The sequence below is a fragment of the Nicotiana tabacum genome, chromosome 16, assembly GCF_000715075.1.
Source record: "Nicotiana tabacum cultivar K326 chromosome 16, ASM71507v2, whole genome shotgun sequence".
Lineage (NCBI taxonomy): Eukaryota > Viridiplantae > Streptophyta > Magnoliopsida > Solanales > Solanaceae > Nicotiana > Nicotiana tabacum.
The window spans coordinates 158725861-158752733 of record NC_134095.1 but is presented as its reverse complement, the minus strand read 5'-3'; the positions used below and the strand labels follow the sequence as shown (position 1 = coordinate 158752733).

Here is a 26873-nt window from a genome sequence, read left to right as displayed (position 1 = left end):
AGGTTTCCCACAACAACTACGACTTATGCCCCAGTTTCTTGCTTGGGGACTTTTGGATTTTTGTTTCGATGAGACCGAACCGTGAGGCTGCCTACGTATCCTTAAAAGGAATCAGATTGAACGTAGTTCATGTCGTAGAAATCACTTTGTTGTTGTGATTTTATTTTCTCTCTTTCTATTCTTTCTCTCTTTTTCTTCTGTTGTTCTTCTCTCTCTTTTTCTTCTTTTTTTCTCCTTTTTTTTCTTTTTGCTTTTATCTTTTCTTTTCTTTTCTTTCTCTTTCTTCTCTCTTTTCATTTTTCTTTTCCCTTTTCCTTTCTTGTTCATTCTTTCTTTTTCTTTTCACTTACTTATCCTCCGCACTTGCGTTTCTGAATTGTGTTGTTGATCCCGAAAGAGGGGTATGAAAAAAAAAATAAGGCTCAAAAGGAGGTAACAAAGGATAAAGTGTTTAGATAGCAGAACAAAACGCCTTCATCATTTCAATCTTCAAAATATGCCAAATACAAACAAGTACAATCAAAGGAAGAAATCATACAATCAAAGGAAGAAATCATACATAGTATCTTTTGACTGCATCGGAATTGATAGCCATTTCTACACATTTACCTTCTACATCTGTCAAATATAACGCGCCATTGGACAACACTCTAGTTACAACAAATGGCCCCTACCAGTTTGGGGCGAACTTCCCTTTTGCTTCAACCTGATGAGGCAAGATACGTGTCAACACTAACTGACCCACTTCGAACTTTTGTGGACGTACCTTCCTGTTATATGCTCTCACCATTCTCTATTGGTACAATTGGTCGTGACACACTGCTGCTAATCTCTTTTCATCAATCAGACTTAGTTGATCCAAGCAGGTTTTGACCCATTCAATCATCAATTTCTGCCTCAACGACAATCCGAAGGGATGGGATTTCAATTTCTGCGGGTATTACTGCCTCCGTGCCATACACCAACAAATAAGGAGTGGATCCTACTGAAGTACGAACAGTAGTGCGATAACCCAGCAATGCAAACGGCAGCTTTTTGTGCCACTGCCTAGAACCTTCCACCATTTTTCGAAGTATCTTCTTTATATTCTTATTGGCTGCCTCGACTGCTCCATTTGCCTTAGGGCAATATGGGGTGACATTGCGATGTATAATCTTAAACTGCTGACATGTCTCTGTCATCAGATGACTGTTGAGATTAGCGCCATTTTCCATGATGATTACCTTCGGAATCCCAAACCGACAGATGATATTTGAATGCACAAAGTCGACTATTGCTTTCTTGGTTACAGATTTGAACGTTTTCGCTTCAACCCACTTAGTGAAATAATCAATGGCTACCAGAATAAACCTGTGTCTGTTCGATGCTGCTGGCTCGATTGGCCCAATGACATCCATGCCCCAAGCAACAAAAGGCCATGGTGCAGACATTGTATGTAATTCAGATGGTGGAGAATGAATCAAATCTCCATGCACTTGGCTCTGATGAAATTTATGCACAAAACTGATGCAATCCCGCTCCATAGTGAGCAAGTAATAACCTGCTCGGAGAATCTTCTTTGCCAGAATGTACCCACTCATATGCGGTCCACAAACTCCGGAGTGTACCTCAGTCATGATTGTTGTGGCCTGTCTTGCATCTATGCATCTTAGCAATCCCAGATCTGGAGTTCTTTTGTACAATACCCCTCCACTGAAGAAATATCCACTCGCCAATCGTCGAATTGTTCTTTTCTGATCACTAGTGGCCTGTACCGGATATACCCCCATCCTAATGTATTCTTTGATATCATGGAACCATGGCTCCCCATCCAGTTCTTCTTCCACCATATTACAGTAAGCATGCTGATCACGGACCTGAATCTGGAAAGGGTCCACATAAGCCTTATCTGGATGATGTAACATTGACGCTAGAGTAGACAAAGCATCGGTGACTTCATTATGGATCCTTGGGATATGCTTGAATTCTATCGACTGAAACCATTGACAAAGATCATGCAAACATTGTCTGTATGGTATGAGTTTCAAATCCCGTGTTTCCCATTCTTCCTAAATTTGGTGCACCAGGAGGTCCGAGTCGCACAAGATCAAGACTTCCTGGACACCCATATCCACAGCTAACCTCAAACCCAGAATGTAGGCCTCGTACTCAGCCATGTTGTTGGTACAGTAAAAACGAAGCTGAGCCGTAACAAGGTAGTGTTGCCCTGTTTCAGAAATAAGTACCACTCCTATTCCCACACCCTTCATGTTTGCAGCCCCATCAAAGAAAAGTTTCCATCCCGGCTTCTCGACTTGTTCCAACTCATTAACACGCATCACCTCTTCATCAGGGAAATAAGTTTTCAAAGGTTTATAATCTTCATCAACCAGATTCTCGGCCAAATGGTCTGCCAAGGCCTGTGCTTTCATTGCAGTCCGAGTCACGTAGACAATGTCAAACTCTGTGAGCAGGATCTGCCACTTTGCAAGCCTCGCTGTGGGCATAGGCTTTTGAAAGATATGCTTCAATGGATCCAAGCGAGATATGAGGTAAGTAGTATAAGATGACAAATAGTGTTTCAGCTTCTGTGCCACCCAAGTTAGGGCGCAACATGTCCTCTCAAGATTAGTATACTTAACCTCATAGGATGTGAACTTCTTGCTGAGGTAATAGATGGCCTGCTCCTTCTTGCCAGTGATATCATGTTGACCTAATACACAACCGAATGAATTATCCAAAACCGTCAAATATAGAATCAAAGGTCGCCCTGGTTCTGGCGGGACCAACACGGGTGGATTTGACAAATACTCTTTTATCTTATTGAATGCCTCCTGATATTCATTTGTCCACTTGACCGCAACATCCTTTTTTAACAGTTTGAAGATTGGCTCGCAAGTTGTCATGAGCTGAGCGATGAACCTACTGATATAATTCAATCTTCCCAACAAACTCATCATCTCGGTCTTGTTCCTCGGAGGTGGCAATTCTTGGATGGCCTTGACTTTCGATGGATCCAGTTCAATGCCCCGGTGGCTGACTACGAACCCCAACAACTTTCCAGACGGCACCCCAAAAGCACACTTTGTAGGATTAAGCTTGAGATTGTACCTGCGAAGCCTCTGGAAGAACTTCCTCATATCCCTAACATGGTCAGACTGCTTTCTAGACTTTACGATCACATCATCCACGTACACCTCGATTTCGCGGTATATCATATCATGGAATATTATTGTCATTGCCCTCATGTAGGTCGCCCTAGCATTTTTCAAACCAAATGGCATGACCCGATAGCAGTACGTTCCCCACGGCGTGATGAATGCCATCTTTTCTGCATCTTCCTCGTCCATCAAGATCTTATGATAACCTGCGTAACAATCCACAAAAGAACTAATCTCATGTTTGGAACAATTATCAATAAAAATATGGATGTTCGGCAATGGGAAATTGTCTTTTGGACTCGCCTTGTTAAGATCCCGATAGTCAACACACACCCTGGTCTTGCCATCCTTCTTCGGCACAGGCACAACATTGGCTAACCAAGTGGGATACCGGGTGACCCGAATGCCTTTGGCATCACACTGCTTGGTGACCTCTTCTTTAATCTTTACACTCATATTCGTTTCGAACTTTCTCAGCTTCTGTTTGACAGGAGGGAATGCCGGGTCAGTGGGCAACTTGTGAACCACTAAATCAGTGCTTAGACCCGGCATGTCGTCATAGGACCATGCAAAAACATCTTTGTATTCGAACAATGCTTTAATTATCTCCTCCCTGAGTTTAGGTTCCAGATGGACACTTATTTTAGTTTTACGGACATTATCTTGGTCCCCTAGATTAATTGTTTCTGTATCGTTCAAGTTAGGTTTGGGCTTTTCCTCAAAATGACTTAATTCCTTACTAATTTCTTCATAGGCCTCATCATCATCAAATTCCAACTCGCCATCACACTCAATTTCTTGTATTATTATTTCAGAGTTAGATTGGCCTTTAAAACTGGGCCGAAGATTCCTCATGCATGTCATGTCATTGATATCAGCATAAAAAAACTGTACAAAAAAAGAAAAAAAAGAAAAATAAAATTAGAAGAAATGAAGGAAAAGGAACAATTGCATTTCATTGAATTTAAAGATAACGGGGGTTTAACACATCCAACTGGACGGAACATAATATCTGAATTACAGACCCCGAATAACTCAGACAACTAAAAGACAATCAAAACCCACTACCAAGACTCCCTTCGGGTAGGAAGAGGAGTAGCTTCCCAGTTGTTGATTTTTGCACGTGGTCCCATGAATTGCACATCTACCTTGCTTGACCCTTCCCCAGCCTCAACCATGTTAACCTCGGCGAACAATCTTGCGAGTCCCTTCTCCAAGTCTCCCATCAGCACCAATCAATGATCCAGGAACTTTTGACAACAACTGCTTTCTGATACTTGGCCTGACGAATGATCCGGACAGACGCGGGATTGGTTTTGGTAATGCCCATGCTTTCTGTTTCATTTTCCTGGCTCGTCTCACATCTGCAACTGTGGGCATGAACCCCAGACCAAAAGTATCCAGATTCTTTGGAAGAGAAACTGGCTACACAATACCTTGCAGAGATGCACCCAAACCCTTGCCCGGTACAAAACCATTTTTCAGCATTTCAACGGCTATCATGACTGCTGCCGCGGCCATCTTTGGAGTTGGAACGCACTTTCGTTTTAGAATTTTCTCTACCGATACTGTGTCGAAAACCTGATACACCCAGGGTCCCTTGTCGTCGTCAACCTCTATGAACGAAACAATGGCATCATTGGGCACACACAAATTATCTTCGCCATGTACAACAATTTCCTGTCGATCCCATTCAAACTTGAAAACTTAATGCAGAGTAGACGGGACCGCTCCGGCAGCATGAATCCAGGGTCGTCCCAATAGCAGATTATAAAAAACAGCCACATCGAGCACCTGGAATTCCATAGTAAATTCAACTGGATCTATGGTGAGCTCTAGCACTATGTCACCGACTGAATCTTTCCCTCCACTGTCGAATCCCCGAATGCAGATACTATTCTTGTGAATTATTTCATCATCCACCTTCAACTTGTTTAGGGTGTAGAGAGGACAAATGTTTGCACTAGACCCATTATCAACCAGTACCTAAGTAACCACGGAATCTTCGCATTTCACCGTCAGATAGAGGGCTCTATTGTGCTCAGTACCCTCAATGAGTAGCTCATCATCAGAAAATGTGACTCTGTTTACCTCAAATATCTTGTTACCTATCTTTTCCAAGTGGTTTACTGAGATTTTGTCAGGGATGTGGGCTCGTTCAAGATCTTCATCAAAGCCCGACGGTGCTCGTCGGAATGGATCAATAATGACAATAGCGAGATCTGAGCCGGTGTTTTCCTTAAATGCTCCACAATGGAATAGTCCTGCACTTTCATCTTTCTCAAGAACTCCTCTGTTTCTTCCTCGGTCACAGCTTTCTTCACCAACACTGGGTTATCTTTTTTTGAAGCTTAGCTTTCCTCAACTCTTCAGGGGCAAAGCATCTCCCCGATCGAGTCAAACCATGGGTCTCACACACTTCTTCTTTATCCTCTTTCCCCTGATAAGTTACTGTCACTCATTCATAATTCCATGGGATCGCCTTGCTGTTGATCACTGGAAGCTGAGTTACTGGTTTTATAATAACAGGCTCTGTGCGAGCACCCTTCACGACCACAACAGGTTTACTTGTAACCCCTGGTACCACCACTTTAGCTTTCTCTGGTTTCACTGCGACAGTACTTGACAACCCTTTCTCGGCTACCACAACTGGCTTGTTGTCTACCCCTTTCAACTGGACCATTGATTTCCTGATGGTTACCTTTTCCTTGGGACTGGTTTCACTGGAACGGATCATCATCACCATCTGCGAGGGTTTCTTAGGATCCCCTCCCTTGTGTATAAACTCAATCATATGGGTCTCATAGTGAGCCGACAGCGGATTCTGATTGATATTTGGTGCTTCTAGGGCCTGAACCTCGATCCGATGAGTATCAATAAGCTCTTGCACAGCTGTTTTCAATTTCTAACACTTCTCTATGTCATGTCCTGGGGCCCCTAAACAATACTCATAACTCACTGAGCGGTCAAGATTTCTGGGAAGAGGATTCCGCATTTTGGCCTCGATCGGATTCAACATACCCAACTGTCTCAGTCTGTGGAATAGACTAGTATAGGATTCTCCCAATGGGGTAAAAGTCTTCTGCTTCTGCAACCTCTCATTCTTAAAAGCTTGATTGGGTCGAAAACCCATTCCAGGAGGATTTCTGTAGGCTTTTGGGGGTGGATAGTTATTTTGTGGAGCTTGGTATGGATTTTGTGGAGCTGGCATACGCCATTGTGCATGAGAGGGAGGTTGGGTATAGGTTTGTGCGTGATGGACAGAAAAATGGGGATCTGGCGGTGGGTAGTAGTGTTGTGGTGGGCTATACGAAGTGTGGGGGTAAGTTAGGGGATAGGGTCGAGGCTGGTTGTGCTAACGTGGAAGGTTCCTGGATCCGACCCAAGCTCCTGACTCGATTGTCGCGACATCCTCTTTCTTCTTCTTCCCGAGCACACCCCCAATACCGTTTTGAATAGCCTGAGTGGTTGCTTTGATCTCTGAATAACTCATGATCTTGTTGGACTTGAGTCCCTCTTCAACCATGCCTCCCAATTTACAACTTCATTAAAAGACTTGCCCACTGCTGACACCAAGTGTCCAAAATAAGTGGGCTCCAAAGCCTGCAAGAAATAATCAACCATCTCGCTTTCTTTCATCGGAGGGTCAACCCTCGCTGCTTGCTCTCTCCAACGGAACCCATATTCTTGGAAACTCTCACCAGGCTTCTTTTCGATCTTTGTCAATAATAGACGGTCTGGAATAATTTCAAGATTATACTGGAAATGACAAGCAAAGGCTTGGGCCAAATCGTCCAATGTGTACCACCTACTATGATCTTGTCTGGAATACCGTTCTAATGCCGATCCACTTAAACTTTGGCTGAAATATGCCATCAGTAATTCATCTCTTCCGCCCGCTCCTCTCATTTTGCTACAAAATCCCCTCTAAGTGTGCTACTGGGTCACCATGCCGTTGTACAGATCAAACTTGGGCATCTTGAACCCGACTGGTAACTGAACATCTGCGAACAAACATAAATCTTTATAGGCCATGCTTACTTGACCCCCTAACCCCCTCATGTCTCGGAATGATTGTTCTAAGCTTTTGACCTTTCTGATCTTCTCCTCATGCTAAAGATTTTTAGGTGGCTTCTCGGTTTCTGCCGTGAGATCAAGATGAGGGGTGTAAGAATAAGGTTCTGAAACTTTGAAGGTGGGTTCAGGGGGATAATACTGGTTGTCATGAGTCTGGAACAGAGGTTCACTAGAAGATCGGTGTAATATAACAGGTGGAGGTGCCACAAAGATAGGAGTGACTGGTGGAGAAGGGTATGGGACTTGTTTGGGTGGAGGAGCTTGTGATGTATGGGAAGTGGTGCCTTGGCATTGTTGGTAGAGGGGGAAGGCTGGAGATGAGTTCACAGTAGGAGGTTCCTGAGGTTGAGCCAATGGTGGGATATAAGCAGGGTTAGCGTGATAGACTGGCGGTGGATGCCCCTTCGCCCAGGCTTGGTACATTTCAGTCATCTGTTGCTTCAGCTTATACTTCCCTCATTGCATTAACGTCCATTTCTTTCACTTCTTTCGATGGGTCGACAATACTTGTTTCCGGCTCCTAATTGGCCATATTCAACCTGTCTTTCGATTGGGTGTTGTATGAGTGAGTTGCTAGAATGCCAACCAACTAACCACCTTCCTGGACTCAATGCATTAACAACAACATTGTTAGCGGTTAGGTTTTAACAAATTTGGTAATCACACATTTGGGGAATAAATGCACCTAAGCAGTTAACCATTTCTATCATGCATTTGTTCGGCCGCTTGCATCATCCCGACTTGGTCATTTTGCAACTTTCTTTCTTTTTCCCTTTCTTTGCTTTTCTTTGTTTCTCTTTTCTTTCTTTATCCTCTCATCGCCATCGTTTCTTTCTCCTTGTTTCTTTTTTTTTTCTCTCTCTCTTGTTTTTCCTCTCTTTTCTTTTTTTCTTTTTCTTCCTTTTGGTTATGGTCGAATCCTATGGAGATATCCTACGTATCATGACCCCGCATGAATTAGACCGAGCGTAGTTCTGGGAAAGTAAACAAAGCATTTTTTGGGACTTTCAGTTTTTATAAAAACAGATGCTTCGATTACAAAGACTCAATACTAACAACTTCCAAAAGACTAACAGACTCTGATGCAAAGACAAAATACAGACTCCGAAAATAAGCTATCATACTCCAAAGAAATACAAACTCAAAAATAGAGAGAAAATACAAACCCAACATGACTTACAGATTCTGACAGAAAAGGAAATACAGACTCAAACGAAAAAAATCACGAGTACATCAATGCTCCTGGTGCCCGCGGGACATCATTCGGTCTCACCGCGGGCCTATGTGCAAGATTCCTTTGAAGTCGGTCCAAGTCATTCATTATTTGTATAACAAAGGTCATCACTGCTGCAAAGAATGTAGTGCGAGTCATATCCTCACAGATGTGGCACTTTATAACGATATAGTCAGCGATGTTTCTAATTCTCTCTCTTATGACACCCTTTTCTTGTAACAAACGCCCAATCTGCTGGGCCCTAGCCTCCAAAGTTTGCTCAGCCGCATGATTTTGCTCCTGAAGTCATTGCAAATCTATTTCTAATTGCGCCAATGCCTTATAACAATGTTCCCTTTCAACTTTGAAGTATTTTACCTGCTTGATCATTTTGTTTTCCGTGGCGATGACCCTTTTCTTTAACCCTGCGACCTCATCGTCGTACCTTTCTCTCAACTGCTTAACCAGGCGTACCCGTTCATCTGCGTTTTTAGCCAATTTTGTTTTAGCCTTGGCTAGTTCACTTTCTGCTTTGTTCAAATCAAAACTATAGTCACTCACTTTCTGCCTTAGGTTAGCTATGAGTTTTTCATCCCTGTCGCTTCGAGTTGGATTTTCTGCCGCTACTTTCATCTTCTGAATTTGAGCTCGAAGGGCTTCATTTTCTTTGGCTAGCCTTTTCTTTTCCCCTTCATCCGCCGCAACCTGCAAGCTACTCTCGAATTGAAGCTCTCTAACTTGCTTTTCCAATTTTCCTATTATGGCCATGTACTCATTCTCCTTAGCCACCCAAGCCCACTATTCTTGTGATGCTTCAACGAATTCCTGAACGTGAGGCTTTTTGGTTGGTCTTTCTTGCAGTGTTTTTCTTTCTATACCAAGCAAGATAGGCAGGTGAGACTTCGCCTTTAGATAAATCACGCACTCGAGTGTTTACTGTCAAATACTAGCATTCATTCCAAATAGAACGAACTGTCTATTCATGATATTGACCGTCAGAACTAACCTCGACCGCATGCACACTAAGATCTTCATCTGGGTGCATCACCTGACACCTTCCCAACTGTCTCATCGCCCGGTAAAGAGCGTAAGGCTGAATACCTTGTAGACCCATCAGGAGGAAGTAAGGACCAGTGGCAGGCATGTACACAATTTCTTCAACAGGAAGCCAACCCAATGTCCACTCTATTTGCCCTGCAGCAATGGAGCAAAGGCAGGATACCCACTTTTCAAACCCCTTTGGCAACTTAAACCCTGTAATTCTTGTGTCAAACGCTTCAACACAACTTTTCTCTGTGGATCCATAACTCATATACTGAGGGCGATGGCACAGGTGCTCAATCATCCACATCTGTAATAGCAAATTTCACCCCTCAAAGAAATCTACCCCAGCATTACAAGCTGTGAGAGCTCGGTATATCTCAGACACTATCATAGGGGCGAGAATGCTCTTGGCATTGGTAATCAGGACCTTGACGACTCCGGCCACCTGCAAATCGATATTCCCGTCTTTCTGGGGAAATACCATAAGGCCTAAAAAGCTACCATGAAGGTGAAACGCCTATGCTCATCCCATTTTGTTTGGTTTCCTTTGCTACAAACCCCGCTTGCCGGATCATTGAACCCTCCTACATGCCCGTACCTCTGGTATATAAAACGTAGAGTAGCAAAACCATCCTCCAACTCGGAATATGGGACTCCCTTGCTTATTTTTAGCAAATCCATGAACTTGTGAGAGTTAACGGCTCTTGGAGCGATCAGATACTTATGCCTCAGCCCTTCAGTACTTCCCATATAACCTACTATCTCTTCCAAGGTTGGGGTGAGTTCAAAATCCGAAAAGTGAAATACGTTATGGGCCGGCTCCCAAAACGTAACCAAAGCCTTTATGACATCTCCTCTGGGCTTGATTTTTAACAACCCGGTGAGACCTCCCAAATGTATATTGACCTTATCTTGCTCCGATTTTCCCAGATCTTCCCACCACATATGCAACTCCAAAGGGATTTTGTTCGTGTCTGCTATCGGCAAACTTGGACTCATGCTCATTCTGCACATTTATTAGGGTGATTAAGCAAAATCAAGACTCATTTGACTCAAAGACAAAACAGACACTTTTTCATTCATTTTTTCAAAAATAGAACCCGGTTTTGCAAATACGGCCTTTCAGTACCTCGAAGACGAAGATTTTAAGGCTGTGTTGGCTAACCGGTAAAAACCTTGAAAAATGACCACAAGCGGCTGTTCTTGCAAAAGCAGCCTTCCGGCGACCTTTTAGGGATATTCCGCTATTTCTGACAAGAATGACATCGCCCTAATTATTTTCAAATAAAAGTAAAATTTTTGCTTTTGGCTACTTTCGCAAAAGGAAGTTGGACCCGATGGGGGTTGCCTACGTATCTCACACCCTGTGAGAATCAAATTGGCGTAATTCGGGCAGATAAAATAAACTGTTTTTTTTAAATAAGACTCTTTTTTTCATTGGCAAACAAAACAAACTGTTTTTTTTATTTTGAAAACAAAAACTCTTTCTTTTTTTTTCATTTCATAAATAAAACAAACTATTTTCCCTCTTTTTCTCTAATTATTTTCTCAAAAATTTGGCAGAGTTTCGACACTATTTGGACATTGTTTTTTTTTTCAAAACAGGCGATTAACTCTCTTTAGCCCTCATACTGCCATTTCTTTTCCAAATTCTCTTCTTTTATTCAAAAGCCGGTCAGCATGCAAATCTGAAGCAAATAAATGCACAAGTAGCAAGTAAGATGCATCAGGATGGTCTTTTTGCGGGTGCACCTGTCCTTGACAGACCCAACCCCTGTGTTGAGTCTCCAAAGTCAAATATGCACATGATACAAACAAACGCTCTTACTAGGGATCCGACATGAGGTATTGTTATACTAGGTTCAAAACCCTGGGTTTATTTGTTCTAGACTTGGCTTACCCGAGCGGACAACTCGAGCCGAGGAGGGGGTACGTACCGGTAGCCAAAGGATCATTCAGCTTTGCAACTTGTCCGAGCCTTGTTCTATTTGGGATTTGACACTAACAGAAAGAAGTCACGACCAATGTGCACTCCTCAGGAGAGAGAAGAGAGGAGTTTCGTAGCAGTTTATATATACAGTTTAGATAATATAAAAGCGGTAAAAAGCAACATTTAGCATTAGGTCCAAACATGTAACAAAATCAGATAAAGCCAAATATAACAATTCATCTAAGCTCGAATTCTGAACCTTGAACCAGAGATTCTGGGTTTGGTCCCCAGCAGAGTCGCCAAAGCTGTCACACCTCCTTTTTACCTACACCCCCGAGAAGGGATATAGTATAAGAGAGTTTTTCCAATTAAAGGACAATCGAAACGGGGCTCATTGTTAAAAGATTGAGAGTCGCCACTTGGGAGATTTATGGTTTCCCAAGTCACCGATTGAATCCCGAATCGAGGAAAATATTGACTCTGTTTCACAGTCCGCGCACCAGAAATCCGAGTAAGGAATTTTGTTAACCCGGGAGAAAGTGTTGGGCATTCTCGGGTTCCGTGGTTCTAGCACGGTCGCTCAACTGTTATTATTGGCCTAATTATTTGATTTTTAAAACACTTTGAAACCTATGTGTATTTTTTAACTTTAACCGCTTTTATTCATTTTTAAGAAGATTGCAACGTTATTAAAACACGTCTTGAACCACATCACACAAATGCACCCGTGGTCTTCGACATATTTTAACATTGTTGAGATTTGGATTTGGGTCACATAAATGCGCACCCGAATTTAAGAAAGGTAAATTATTAAAACAACGCGCCTAAAGCAACTACACGTTTTAACTTTATGAGGGCCATATAAATTGGCTAAATGACACGCCTCAAATTCTAAAATTAAAAGAAATGATCAAACGAGGTCCAGGCATTTGAAATTTTGTTTGGCTTGGCGCGCCCAATTTATTTTAACTTAAAGGTTTCCAAAATAATTCGCGTGGGCCATTCATTATAAGTTATCTAATTATGGCTCACCTCTTAATTATTCGAAATGATCAGACTTAAATAAAGAGGAAGCCCAAAAGAACTCAAAAATGGTAAGTTAAAACTAAAGCTTAAAATGGAATAAATAAACAATGGTCTGTTCCTTTTGAGTCCAAACCCCACGGCGTATTTGCAATTACAACACTTATGAATTGAAATAATTTGGGCCAAACTCGTTAACAGACCCAGTTTGTACACACGAGGCGAAAAAGGGGAGATTCAGGATCAAGGCTTAATGCCTTATTCTCATCCCAGACCAGTTTTCTACGTTTAGGCTCAATAGAGCCCAAATTGAAAAACGGTAGCCTCAGCAAGAAATGGGACGCAAGTTCGAATCCATAAACCAAATAGGAGATTGACCTTTAGCATTTCACATTTCCAATCATCAAACAAATGGACAAAACTATGGGTCATGACTATTGAAGCAATGAATAAAGATGCACTTTACTGTTTTATCTTTCAAAAGGGAGACTCTTTTCCCCAACTGCTGAATAACCCCCTAAGGCTGGTTCAAACAATTCGAGCAACGAACACTTGGGACTAATTGACCACTATAAAGCCATAATCCCAAAGATGGCTCTGTTAAGCTTTAACATTTATGGACAGACCCTAATGCATGAAATGACCAAGTACAAACACCACTGAACTGAATTTGACAAACTGCAGCTACCAATTATCGTCCCCTAAACATTTTTCAACAGTGTACATGCTTAACTCGTCACAATCAACTTGAGATAAATCCATAATTTGCAAAACGAAAACAATCAAAGAGCAAATGCAGCGAAACTCATACCAAAAGCACAAAAAAACTGTATGACTATTTAACCAACACAATTCAGCTGAGTGTCTTTCTCAGTCCTGTTAAACTACTACGCAACTAATCAAACAGTAATTGTTGCAGCTAATTTTCATGTTGGCAAACTATTAGATACATCCATCATAATAAACAGTCACTATACTAAGTAAATACCAAATCATGGGACACGAAAACAGTAGCACTGATCTAAGGAGCCAAGACATATTGGAGCTATTTCATTTCATTCTGCAAGTCAAAACTTCATACATGGTTTTAAATTCAGAAAATGTGTACCTGGAGAGAAAATTAAGAGAAACGATGGGGATCAGCACAACAAGATAATATCAGCAGATAAGCAGCAACACCAGCTAGAACACAACCCCGGATTGAAGAAATTGAACCTACAGAATCGATTATAAGTCCAATAGAACATTAATTTTAACACAACTTGACCCAAAACTTTCCAGAAATTAACCTCAAACCATATTAAATCTATGTGAATCAGAAAACTGCTTCAGAAAATCAGAGAAGTTTTCTAGAATTCCAGCTTTTCCAAATCTCCTATGATTTTTTTTGCAGTTTTCTGTATTTTTGGATTTCAGCCCTTAAAAAAACCCCTTCAGCCTCAAGTAACAATGCCTTTATAGGCAAGGTACTAGGGTAGTCTTTGGGTCTAGTTAGTCCCTAAACTTCTGACTTGCTGGCCAAGTAAGACCTTTTTTTCAGCTTCTAGGAAGCTTCCTAGACAGTTATCAAAAGATTCCCTACCCAGGTTTCCCAATTTACCATTTTAAACCCTGTTAATTACCCCTGGGCCAGGCAGAGCTATGGATCAAATTGACCCCATTTGAAATGTTGATGGGTCAAGTTTGACCCCAACACTTAACATGCCCCTATGAAGGATTCGAAAATATCCTCAAAGCCCAAACAATATCGAAAGCTCAAACAAAATTTCTCTTGAACCTTTCATAACTAAAATAAGCCCAACAAACTGATCCCTTTTTTTAAATTAAAACGGCGAGCTACAAACGAACCACATATTCGAATTAACCTGAGCCAATCATATGATTGGACAAGCAGAACAAAACTCGAACAGGCAACATGCACAAACTAAAACGGAATCTTCAAGAACTTCTACGAGAAAATTTTAAAAACTCACGACATAAATACAAACACCATATAAACACAGAAACTTATAATCACTGCTTTAATACTTTACCAAATTCAAATCAAGAAATCGAACTGAGGAGAGACCGGAGGAAAGGGAGAGAGACAACGAGAACGAAAAGAAAAGAGAAGAAGTAGAAAGATAGAAAAAGAAAAAGTGAAGAAAATACCTACCAAAACTCGGACAGTGTAGAATGGAACCCGACACTTCAAATCTTCGAATTTTCGGCCAAATCTAATATTAATCGTGTGTTCTTGTAAATAACACACGAATAATGTCATATTAGACCTAAATCTTTCACGACAACTCGATTTGGGATTTTTGAATTTTTAGGGCTCATCTTCAAATCTAGATTTGACGAGTCTGGTGAAGATTCGAGGAAAAAGGGGTGTGGATTTGGACTGAGGAGAAGGAGAGGGAGCTAGGGTGTAAATCTGATGGCCATCGGAGACCTACCGTCATTGTAGGGCGATTTCCGGCGGCGGTGCATGGCGAGGTTATGTTGGGAAGGTTCTGAGATGGTGAGAGACAAAGAGAGGGGGGGTCCGTTCGAACATTTATATATTATTAAGACCCACGGTTCTTGTCCGTTGAATTGCAAGAGATCAACCGCTCAGATATGGGGATTTCAAAACGGCGTCATTTGGTTGGGAAAGTGGGACTGGACCGGGTTGGGGCGGGTTTGGGCTTGGGTCCGCCGGGTTTCCACGTGAGAGATTGGTTTGGGGCTGGGAAATTTGAATTTTGGCCCAAATTGATCTTTCATTCTTTTTCCCTTTTTATTCTAAAAAAAATATTTCTTTTCAAAATTAAAACCTAAATTAATTTCTAAACCAAATTATATTAACTAACTCGAAATAATCACCTCAACTAATTAAAAACCAAATTCAAGGAAAAATTACCAAAATTCGAAATTAAAATTTAAAAGTGCAAAATAAACTATTTTTTTGTGATTTTTCCCATTTTTATAAAATAACTAATTTGTTAATTAATCCTAAAATGTAGGATTAAATCCTAAACGCAAATGCAACATATTTTTTGTATTTTTCACTAATTAAAATGCATAAACACAATGCAAACAATTAACAGTAAATGCCACAAAAATCCACAAAATTGCAAACACTGAAAGAAATTATTTATTTTTGAATTTATGGGAGTAGTTCATATAGGGAAAAAATCACGTGCTCACAGTGGCCTAATTATAACAAAGGCAAAACGTATATCTTTAAGATAGCTATAAAAAGGAGAGAATGGATCATTTGCAAGGGCACGAAAGATCATCTGGATATACTGGTTTACTTTATTTTCTTCTATCTATCTCATTGTTAGAAAAATCACTTTCCATTATTCAGTTTTGATTATCAGTAACCTGCGTTCTTCTAAATTAAAGTTTTGACTAAAATTTCACTTTTTGGTTAAACTAATTGGTTCCGTTACTGGGAATCTAAAAATCTACTCTTTCTTAGCCTAACCTTTTTTGTTGCATCAACTATGTCGAACATCAATGACAACACCCAAGGAAACCAACAACTCCAGGAGAATCTACAGGATGACCACATCCCAATCCCTTATCCACAAAACTCCGCTCGATGATCTCGAGAAGGCACTCCTGATAGATCTCATGCAAATGGAAATGCTCAATTCGAAAATGATGAAGCTATCAATGAAGCTTTGCAAAAGATAATCGCTCAACAGGTCAATAAATCTCTTGAGGCCTTTGTCAGCCAATTACCCGTTGCACCACCAACACCCACTCCAAATAATAATACTTTGGAGAACCCTCGTTCTGGGCATGCTAATTCAGGTAGTGGTGGAATCCCCAACGAGTTACGAGAAGGAGAACCAGGTAACTTAGTCAATTCTGATATACAAAATTTAGTTCTAACATTACAGAAACAGCTCAAGGATCAAAGTGAGTACCGCCCGTAATCAAAGGGATAGATATGGATAAATATTCACAACAACCTCGGAAGCCAAGTGTTGCTCCCCTTCCAATTCCAAAGAAATTCAAAATGCCCAATATTCCAAAATACAATGGAACAACTGATCCACGAGACCATGTGACTGCATTCACAACAGTCGTAAAAGGCAACGACTTGACCAAACAAGAAATTGAATCAGTATTGGTCAAAAAATTCGGTGAAAGAATCACTAAGGGAGCATTAACATAGTATTCTCTTTTACCTGAAAGTTCCATAAATTCTTTTGCTGAGTTGCAGATTCATTTATCAAAGCACACTCGGGAGCTCAAAAAGTCGAAAAAAGAATGGAAGATATTTTCAAAATCAAGCAAGGGGACTAAGAATTGCTTAGGGAGTTTGTGGATAGGTTTCAATGTGAAAGAATGACGTTACCGCGCGTACCTGACAATTGGGCAGCTATAGCCTTCACTAGTAATTTGAATGAAAAATGCTCTGAAGCCACAAGGCGACTCCAGGAAAGTCTTCGTGAATTCCCAGCAACAACGTGGAATGCCGTTTATAACATGTACAACACGAAGCTAAGTATTGGAGAGGATATTATCTCACGATCTCAAAAAGAATAAAAAGTGAGTTCGAGACGGGCGAAAACCGAAAAAAGGTCCGGTAAAAATAGGTACGAACCATATATGGGTCCAGTAGGAAAAGATTCACGGTCAAAACAGAACCATCTGAGGTACGATCATAGGTCGAGAAATATAGAGTCGGGCTCGTCATCAAGATTTGGGAAAGATCGAAACGAGCGAGAGTCACGGGATGATGATAGAAATTTGAAAACAAGGTTTGGCGGTTATAATTTTAATGTAAGCACTTCCGAGCCCGTAGCTGTTTTAAGAAGCATGGGTTATAAGGTACAGTGGCCAAAAGAAATGACATCAAACCCAAACAGGCACAACCCTGATCACTGGTGCGAATTTCACAATGATCACGAGCATAAAATGGCAGGCTGTAGGTTGCTACCAGGTGAAGTTGATCATCTATTAAAGCAAGGGTATCTCACTGAATTATTCAGTGAGAGAGGTAAGCAAGCATATATAAAGAATAGGCAGGAGCCCCCAAAATCACCTTCTCCCAAAAGGACCGTTAATGTGATAAGTGGAGGTGAAGACATCAATTGTGTGATGTACACAACAGCCAATAAAGTCTCCAAAGTCACAATTACCCACGGTAAGCGGGTGCGACATGTCTTAGAGGAAGAAAGCATTACATTTGATGATGCAGACGCGGATGGCGTATTATCCCCACATAACAATGCACTGGTAATATCTTTACCTGTACATGATACTAATGTGAAACGAGTTTTGATAGATCCAGGTAGTTCCGTGAACATTATTTTGCTAAGAGTACTACGTGAGATGCAAGCCGAAGATAAATTAATACCAAAGGCACATACTCTGTCTGGATTTGACAATTCCGGCGTAGTGACAAAAGGGGAAGTAATACTTACAACATTCGCAGAAGGAGTTGTCAAGAATACAAAATTTAAGGTGGTAGATATGGAGATGGCTTACAATATGATCCTTGGGAGACCATGGATCCACGAGATGGATGCCGTTCTGTCAACCTTGCACCAAGTTATTAAATTTTCATCACCATGGGGAATATGTCAAATCCGTGGGGATCAACATACATCCAGAAACATCAATTCTATAATAGATTCAAGTACATGAAACGAAGAAAAATAGCAATTACAGAATCCAGTTGAGGTATCACAACACAAACCTCAACTGAACAAGGACGAACATACATGGACTCAAGGCTAGATGTCATTCAAGAACCAGAAGAAAATGAAAATATCAAAACAACGATTAAAGAACTGGAAGTTGTAATATTATTTGCACAATGGCCTGAAAGGAAAGTTTACGTAGGGACCAGTCTAAGCCAAGACATGAAAGGTAAGTTGATTGAATTTTTAAAAACTAACGTGGATTGTTTTGCTTGGTCCCACTCTAATATGACCGGAATATCACCGGAGGTAATGACTCACAAATTAAATGAAGACCCATTGTATCCCCCTGTCAAACAAAAGAAGAGAAAGCAAGGAACTTTCAAAAATCAGGTGATTCAAGATGAGGTTCAAAAATTATTAAAGATTGGATCTATTTGTGAGGTAAAGTATCCTAATTGGTTAGCCAATACTATTGTGGTACCGAAGAAGAATGGTAAGTGGCAAGTTTGTGTAGGTTACACAGACTTTAACAAAGCTTGTCCTAAAGATTCTTTTCCATTACCACATATAAATCAACTAATCGATGCTACTGCAGGACATCAATTGTTAAGCTTTTTAGATGCGTATTCAGGATACAATCAGATCAAAATGGATCCAACAGATGAAGAAAAAACTTCATTTATAACAGATAGGGGGACTTACTATTATAAAGTAATGCCTTTTGGTCTCAAAAAAGTTGGTGCAACATATCAAAGACTAGTGACCAAAATGTTCCAAGAACATTTGGGAAAAACAATGGAGGTTTACATAGATGACATTTTCGTTAAAACTCAACATTCAAGGGATCATATATCACACTTGTCTGATACGTTTCAGGTCTTGCGGAAATTCAATATGAAATTAAATCCAGAGAAATGTGCATTCGGTGTTGCATCATGTAAGTTTTTGGGTTTTCTTGTTTCTAACCGTGGTATTGAAGTGAATCGCACACAGATTAAGGCCATTAAAGAAATTCCTGAAATGCCTACAAGTAGAAAAGAAGTGCAGAGGTTGACAGGAAGAATTGAAGCCTTGGGAAGATTCATTTCTAAATCATTAGAAAAATGTTTTAAGTTCTTTTCAGCTCTTAAAAAGTAAGATCAGTTCGAATGGACTGAGGAATGTCAGCAGACACTTAAAAATTTGAAGGCATACCTATCAAATCCGCCATTACTCGCAAAACCAAAGGCTGGGGAAAGATTGCTCATCTACCTTGCTGTCGCAGAAGTAGCGGTAAGTGCTGTTTTAGTCCGTGAAGACCAAGGTAAACAATCTCCGATCTATTATGTCAGCAAATTTTTATTAGATGCGGAGATGCGGTATCCTCAGTTAGAAAAGCTAGCACTTGCATTAATCATGGCATCTAGAAAATTAAGGCCTTATTTTCATTGTCATCCTATTGATGTAGTAACTGCTTATCCATTATGCAATATATTACATAAGCATGAGTTGTCAGGTAGGTTAGCCAAATGGGCTATAGAATTAAGTGAATATGACATCGCATACCAGCCTAGAACTGCAATAAAATCTCAAGAGTTAGCAGATTTTGTGACTGATTTTAGCCAAGGAATGTAATTGGAAGCAGAAAAAGAATTACAAGTGTTCAACGGCTCTAATCCGGGAATTTAGACCTTATTCACTGATGGTTCCTCTAATGTGAAGGGTGCAGGCTTGGGAATTGTTTTGGTACTACCTACGGGTGAAACCATTCGACAAGCCATTAAATGTCATTCTATAACTAACAATGAGGCAGAGTATGAAGCTGTGATTGCAGGTTTAGAATTACCACGAGAACTCGACATTAATCAGATTGTGATCAAAAGCGATTTGCAGCTCGTAGTTAATTAAATGCTGGGGACTTATATAGTCAGGGAAGCACAGATGCAGCAGTACTTAGAGAAGGTATGGGATCTGGTCAGGAAATTCCAAACCTAGAAAGTTATGCAAATATCAAGAGATGAAAATGTCTAGGCGGACGCCCTAGCCAATCTCGCATCTGCAGCAGACGTGGCAAGCAATGAAAATACTTCCGTAATTCTTTAGTTTCATTCAGTGCTCGATCCAGACAAAAATGAGGTAAATTTTAATAACTTAACATGGGATTGGAGGAACAATATTATTGTTTTTTTGCAGTATGGAACCGTCCCTGAAGATAAGAAAAAAGCTCACGCGCTTCGGAAAAGGCTGCTCGATATTGTTTAAAGCAAGGCAATCTTTATCGAAAAATATTCGGTGGACCCTTAGCAAGGTGTCTCGGGCCTTCACAGATGGAATATGTAATGAGAGAGATACACGAGGGGCATTGTGGAAATCACATCGGAGGAAAATCACTGGTAAGAACCATCATTAGGGCAAGTTATTACTGGCCCAAAAGGACAGGTAAAATTCTTGCTTGTACTTACTGACTATTTTACTAAATGGGTGGAAGCAGGAACATTCAAACAGGTGCGAGAAAAAGAAGTTAGAGATTTTATTTCGCGAAATATCATATGTCGATTCGGTGTGCCAAATGAAATCGTGTGTGATAATGGCCCTCAATATATAGGCGTACAAATTACAGAGTTTTTCCAAAGTTGGCAGATCAAAAGGATTACATCCACACCTTATCATTCGGTGGGTAATTGACAAGTTGAGTCAACAAACAAAGTCATTATCAACAATTTAAAGAAGCATTTGGAGGAATCCAAAGGTAATTGGCCAGAATGTGTTTTATGGGCATACTGCACAACAACAAAAACAAGTACGGGAGAAACACCATTTTCATTAGTTTATGGAGCTGAAGCTTTAATTCCAGTTGAGATAGGAGAGCCATGTACAAGGTTTACACAAGTGTCAGAAGAGTCTAATGGCGAAGAAATGCGCATAAATCTTGATCTACTTGAAGTAAAAAGAGATGTTGTATTAACAAGAATGGCAGCACAAAAGCAGGTCATAGAACGATACTACAATCGAAAAGCACGCCTAATATTCTTCAAGATTGGGGACTTCGTGCTCAAAAAGGTTTTTTAATCTACGAAGGTAGCCAATGCGGGAAAATTGAGTCCAACCTGGGAAGGACCCTACAGGATTCATGGTATTGCAGGAAAATGAGCATACAAGCTGGAAACGATAGATGGCAAGATACTACCTTCGCACTGGAATGCCGTTCATCTGAAGAGATACTATTTCTAAGAAATACCCATGGTCAGGTATCTATATTTTAAAATTTAATTTTTGAATTGTTAAAATTTTACTAATGATTTTATATGATAGGCAAAAAGCTATCCCGTACTAAATGATTAATCACGACCTGCAAGGCATGTGAAATAAATTAAGATTCCCGGTCCAGGGTTACAACTATTCTGATAGACCTTCAGACGGGTTAAGCAGTCTTCATCTATAATCGCACCTCTGAGTCCCGTGTGTTTTTCCTTTTCAGGAAAAGGACCAAATGAGAGGAACAATCAAGTGCTCGAGACTTCATACTTCAACACTCAAATACTTGGGGGACTATATAATATATATGAAGAAGGCAAAGAAGATTGAGAAATAATCAAAGTTCAAGCCTGAGAAGTTTACTCATTGAGTGAGAGCAAAGTGACGAGCTAAAGCCAAAGAACAACCTTATCATAGTTAGGGTAAAGGCAATGTACTGAAACGGGTTATAAGTAAAAACCTTGTATTCATTTTCTTTTTTGAAATCTGTTATAAGGAAAATAGTTGCAAGAAAGTTATAGAAGTAATTCAAATACATGTAAAGTGTTATTTAAAACTTGACAAAGTTCAAATAAAAACTTGTCGAAGTTATTCCAAAAAATGAGTGTATTCTTATTTCTTTTATCGTATATTAACATCATTATGAAGTTGAGACGTTTTCTTCATTAAGTGTCGAATATAAAAGGGTCCTCTTTTATAAAATTCATGATTAATTCAAGTATTCATGAAGTTAACAGAAGCATTTTTGAAGAATAAAATGCAAGTTATTCAGTAAGTCCTTAAAAATAAAGGCAAGAATAAACAAAGTAGAAGTTCAAACAGCAGTGGAAGATTCTTAATATTAAAGAGTTTTGACTAAGTATGAACTTAGTCATAAACCAAAAGTTGTTTATACAAAGTGCCCCATAAAAAGGACTGGGGACTTAACGTTTCCAACAATCCCTTAAAAAGATCAAGGGTCACAATCACATACTACCAAAAAGAAAAAAAAGAAATTCAAACAACATAAACTTTTCACTGAGAAGATGAAGGGACTGAAGTAGGGTCATCAGCAGCAACGGCCTCAACTTGACTTGAAGGAGTGGGGATACCCGTATTATCTTCAACATTTCAGAAACTTCAGCCACGGGAGAAAACAAATCTTGGTTCTGCTGAGTCTTCTCAATAGTCTCTTTGATCTTGGCTAACTCAGATTCCAAGTTAAAATTCTCCTGGCTACCTTCAACGAGGGTATCATGGCAAGAATTTAAAAACGCCCAACTCACTTCAATGGCAGTTTTATCTTCAACGATCTCGTAATCTCTTTTCCGGTCAGCAATTTCATTTCTTAACTTTTCATTTTCAGCCAAGGCAGATTCATAAGAACTTTGCAGAGAAGCGTGGGAACTCTCTAAAGAGCAAACCTTATCAGAAGATACCCGGAGGTCTTCTTGAGTTTGAGTCAAATTCTGCATGAGTTCACCAGCATATGCTTCTTTTTCACTCAAGAGAGCTCTCAACTCTCTAATTTCTTCACTTGCCTTGGACAATTACTCGGAAAAGAGGTTTCTAGACGAACCTTTTTCTTACTTGCTTGATTTGAAGAAGCCTTTTTAACTTCCAATTCTGAAGTCAAAGCACGTACCTACTGCTCTAAGGTACTTTTACTTTCTTCTAAAGTTTTCATGTCGATCTGAAGACTTTCACACCGTTCCTTCCAATTATCCGCCTTCACTTGGTAGTCACGCACTAATTGAGAGGGTAACCCTTTCCATCATTTCCGTGCCAATTAGATTGACCTAGAAAAAAGAGAGGGAAAAAAATAAGAATCCTAAAGATAGAAAAATGACAAAGTAAAGCTTGAAAAAGGAATACCTTTAAAGATGCATGCACTATATCATTCATCAAGGTCACAGAACTATGGCTATCAAGCTTAGCTCTCTCAACTGGACCAATCAAAGGCTTTAGCCACACGTCAGCTTGACCCAATTTCCTTAGAAGGTTACCCTCAGCGGGGACTTCAATGGTCACTCGCCTCATAGCATTATTCCTACTTGAAGAACCAACCTCTGTGTAAGGAGCAGTTGAAAGAGGAGTAGACAAGGGAGGAACTGTGGAAGCAGTCATAATAGCCTGGGGAGGAATGGTAATAGCCACGACCAGCAAAGGAGGAATCATAGGAATGGGAGTAGAAAAAGAAGCAAGAGGTGCTTCATCAGAAATCGGACCTAAATTTTCACCATCAAACCCGCGGTTACGCTCAACTGAATCAGGAGCAGCAACGGGGACTTTATCATCAGGAATCATTATTGGGGCTTCAATAAACTCGGTAAGAGGAATAGAACAAGGGGGGATGCTTCAACATCAGAAATAATTCGCCTACGAACTCGTGGCCTTTTTACTAAGGAACCCCATCTTCCTCTTCTTCAGAATCTTGGTCACTAGAAGTTTTCCTCTTCGATGGACAACCCAGGATTATCTCTTGGGCTCTTTCCAAAGAAATGCAGAAAGCCACGACCGTCTCAGCACTAATCCCTCGAACAACAAATCCTGATAAAAAGAAGGATTAAAATAACTTCTGGGAAAAACAATAAAAAGTTTTAAAAAAAATCTTACCATAAGTTTTCACTTTCCAACCAAATCGTTGGGAGAGATGCTTCCAAGATCTACCCTCCATTGGGGCTGTATTTAGTAACCTTCCTACCCAACCACGGAAATTGGGAATTTCTTCAACAATTTCCATGGTTGCTAAAAAGAAAAAGGAAAATGAGAATAGAGATCACCAAAATTGAAGAAAAAGGTACGAGAAAGTTATTAAAAAAGAAAACTCACGTGCAAAATTCCACTTCTCGGGGAAGGGGACATTTTCATCACCTACTAAACCCACGGTGGGAGCAGCAACAAACCTGGCGTACCAGCCATGGTCTATGTCATCTTCTGGACTAACCAAAACTCTTTTGCTCTTAGCTACTAATGTAAAAATGCCTTGGCAGAAAAGTATGGGAGAGTAAAGCTGAATTAAATGAACAAAAGTGAAAGGCACACCGGCCATGTTTGTCAAATTCCTCAAATAGGCAACAACCCTCCACACTATAGGGCCAATTTGACTTAAGCAAACATCGAAAAAATGACAAAATTCGAGAATAACAGGATCAATAACATGTTTGAATCCTAATGTGAAAGGGTATGTATAAACAAAGGAAAATCCAATTAAATAAGAGGTGATTCTTTGATTCGCATTGGGAATTATGATAGGGAAGTCATGACTCCAATGACAGTCTTTACGAACTAAAGAAATCAGACCCTCTGTAATCTGATTTGGATAGATATCAGCACGATCTAAAGAGGATACTTGATTTCTAAGGGACTCCCTGTCATTATAGAAAGATAGTTCCGCAGGAACTATTTCTTCTACTGTAGGTTCACGAATAGGTTTAGCGGGTTCCTTACCCCTGGAAGAAGATCTTTGTGAGAAAGAACCTCTGGCTCTAAAGGAAGGACTGGAACTAGATGAAGGAAGAGAAGAACCACGTAAAGAAGAAGACCCTAAATTACGAAGTCTACCTCCTTTTCTACTCCTGCTAGGGGCAAGAGGGAAGTTATCAACTATGGGGACTCTTCTAGGGTTAGAGTTTGGTGAAGACATGATAGTACGAGGAAGAAGCAAATAAAAATTCAAGAATTGAATACTCAGAGAACTTTATATGATAAGGATAAAGACGAAAACTATGTTTATACTAGGAAGCAACCGTCAAAGGAAAAGGTGCAATGATGGAAAGGTCATAATGAGAATTGTCGCTTCGTGATTAGTGAAGCCGTAAAAAAGCCCTAAAAAGCACTGCAAAAGCCAATAAAAGGGTGCCATGTGTGATAAGCATTAAATGGAAGTGACAATTGAAGAATCGATTTTACTGTAGCATTAATAGCGGCAGCATTCCCGCTTTAATAAAATCCACTTTCCAAATATTCAATTGATGAATAAATGGTAAGTGGGGGGACTATCTGTATTGGAAAAATCGAGTTTACATATTAAAGTGATTGGAAGATGACGTGTCATGACACGAAGGCTGGTCAAAGAGTGATGATTGGCAAAGAGGAACGAGTTGCAATAGATACGAGCAGAAGGTGCAAGTAGAGGCACGGGCAGTTATTCAAAAGACTCAATGCTCGTACCTATTTATACTCAAAAGTCAAGGAGAATGAATCTAACAGCATAAGAGAGTACAGATACAGTATTTGATAAGCAGTAAATACTAAAAACATTATAGAATCTGTATTAAATTACAATGATTAGCTAACGTAGCATTTAATGCATTTAATTGTCTATAGTGGCCTAATTATAACAAAGGCAAACCGTATATCTTTAAGATAGGTATAAAAAGGAGAGAATGGATCATTTGTAAGGGCACGAAAGATCATCTGAATATACTGGTTTACTTTGTTTTCTTCTGTCTATCTTATTGTTAGCAAAATCACTTTCCATTATTCAGTTTTGATTATCAGTAACCCGTGTTCTTCTAAATTAAAGTTTTGACTGAAATTCCAATTTTTGGTTAAACAACAAAGTCCACTTCCTTACAATGGATTATGGACTATTTGGTCAAGTACCCTTCCATTTAGGAAAAGCTATATAAAGAAATATGTGAAATTGTAAGAGCACCAGAATCGACGGGAGAAAAGAACAATAAGTTGATAAAAGAGGAGCATTTACAGAAAATGTCATATTTAAAAGCAGTGATATTAGAAGGTCTTAGGAAGCACCCGCCATCTCACTTTTTGCTGCCACATAGGGTGGGAGAGGAAATGGAATTGAGCGGCTACGTCATACCAAAGAATTCTATAATCTATTTCATGGTCAGAGAAATGGGTTTAGACCCAAAGGTGTGGAAGGATCCAATGAAATTTAAGCCAGAGAGGTTCTTGAATACTGATAGAAATGGCAAACCGTTTGATATAACAGGAAGTAAAGAGATCAAGATGATGCCATTCGGTGTAGGGAGGAGAATACGCCTAGGCTATGATTTTACTCTACTCCATTTAGAGTACTTCGTGGCTAATCTAGTTTGGCATTTCGAATGGAAGCCTGTGAAGGGAGACGACTTTGATTTAACTAAGGAATTAGATTTCACCTTTACCATGAAGAATCCATTACGAGCTCGCATTAGTCCCAGGTTGGACTGATTGTTTCCAAGATATAGTTATAAACTAGTGTATGAGTTTTTATGACAATAAATAAAACTCCCTAAATTATTGTCACAACCTAAAATCCACTAGTTATGATGGCACCTAACCCAACCCGCTAGGTAAGCCAATTAATAATTATCCAATTCTACTAAAGTCAACCAATAAATTAAATAGAGAAGTTAACTAGATTTTATACATTCTCCAAGGACTAGTAGTACAAATCATGAGCTTCTAAGAATAGAGTTCACAAAGCCGATATGAAGAAAATACATCTTCTGTTTGAAAAGTACATAAACACAGTTTTATAAAGCTAAGGCTACCATGAACAAGCGGCAGCTACATCAAGTATGAAGGTACACCTTCAAATCCAGCAACCATCGAACGCAGCAACATCGATATTCGGGATCTGCATGCAATGT

The 26873-nt window shown here is 40.0% G+C and overlaps 1 pseudogene; it reads left to right on the top strand.

Moving 5' to 3' along the window:
* The window catches only part of LOC107760490 (cytochrome P450 89A2-like), a 36745-nt pseudogene extending 10294 nt beyond the window's left edge, over positions 1 to 26451 (top strand).
* Positions 26452 to 26873: the final 422 nt, after the last annotated feature.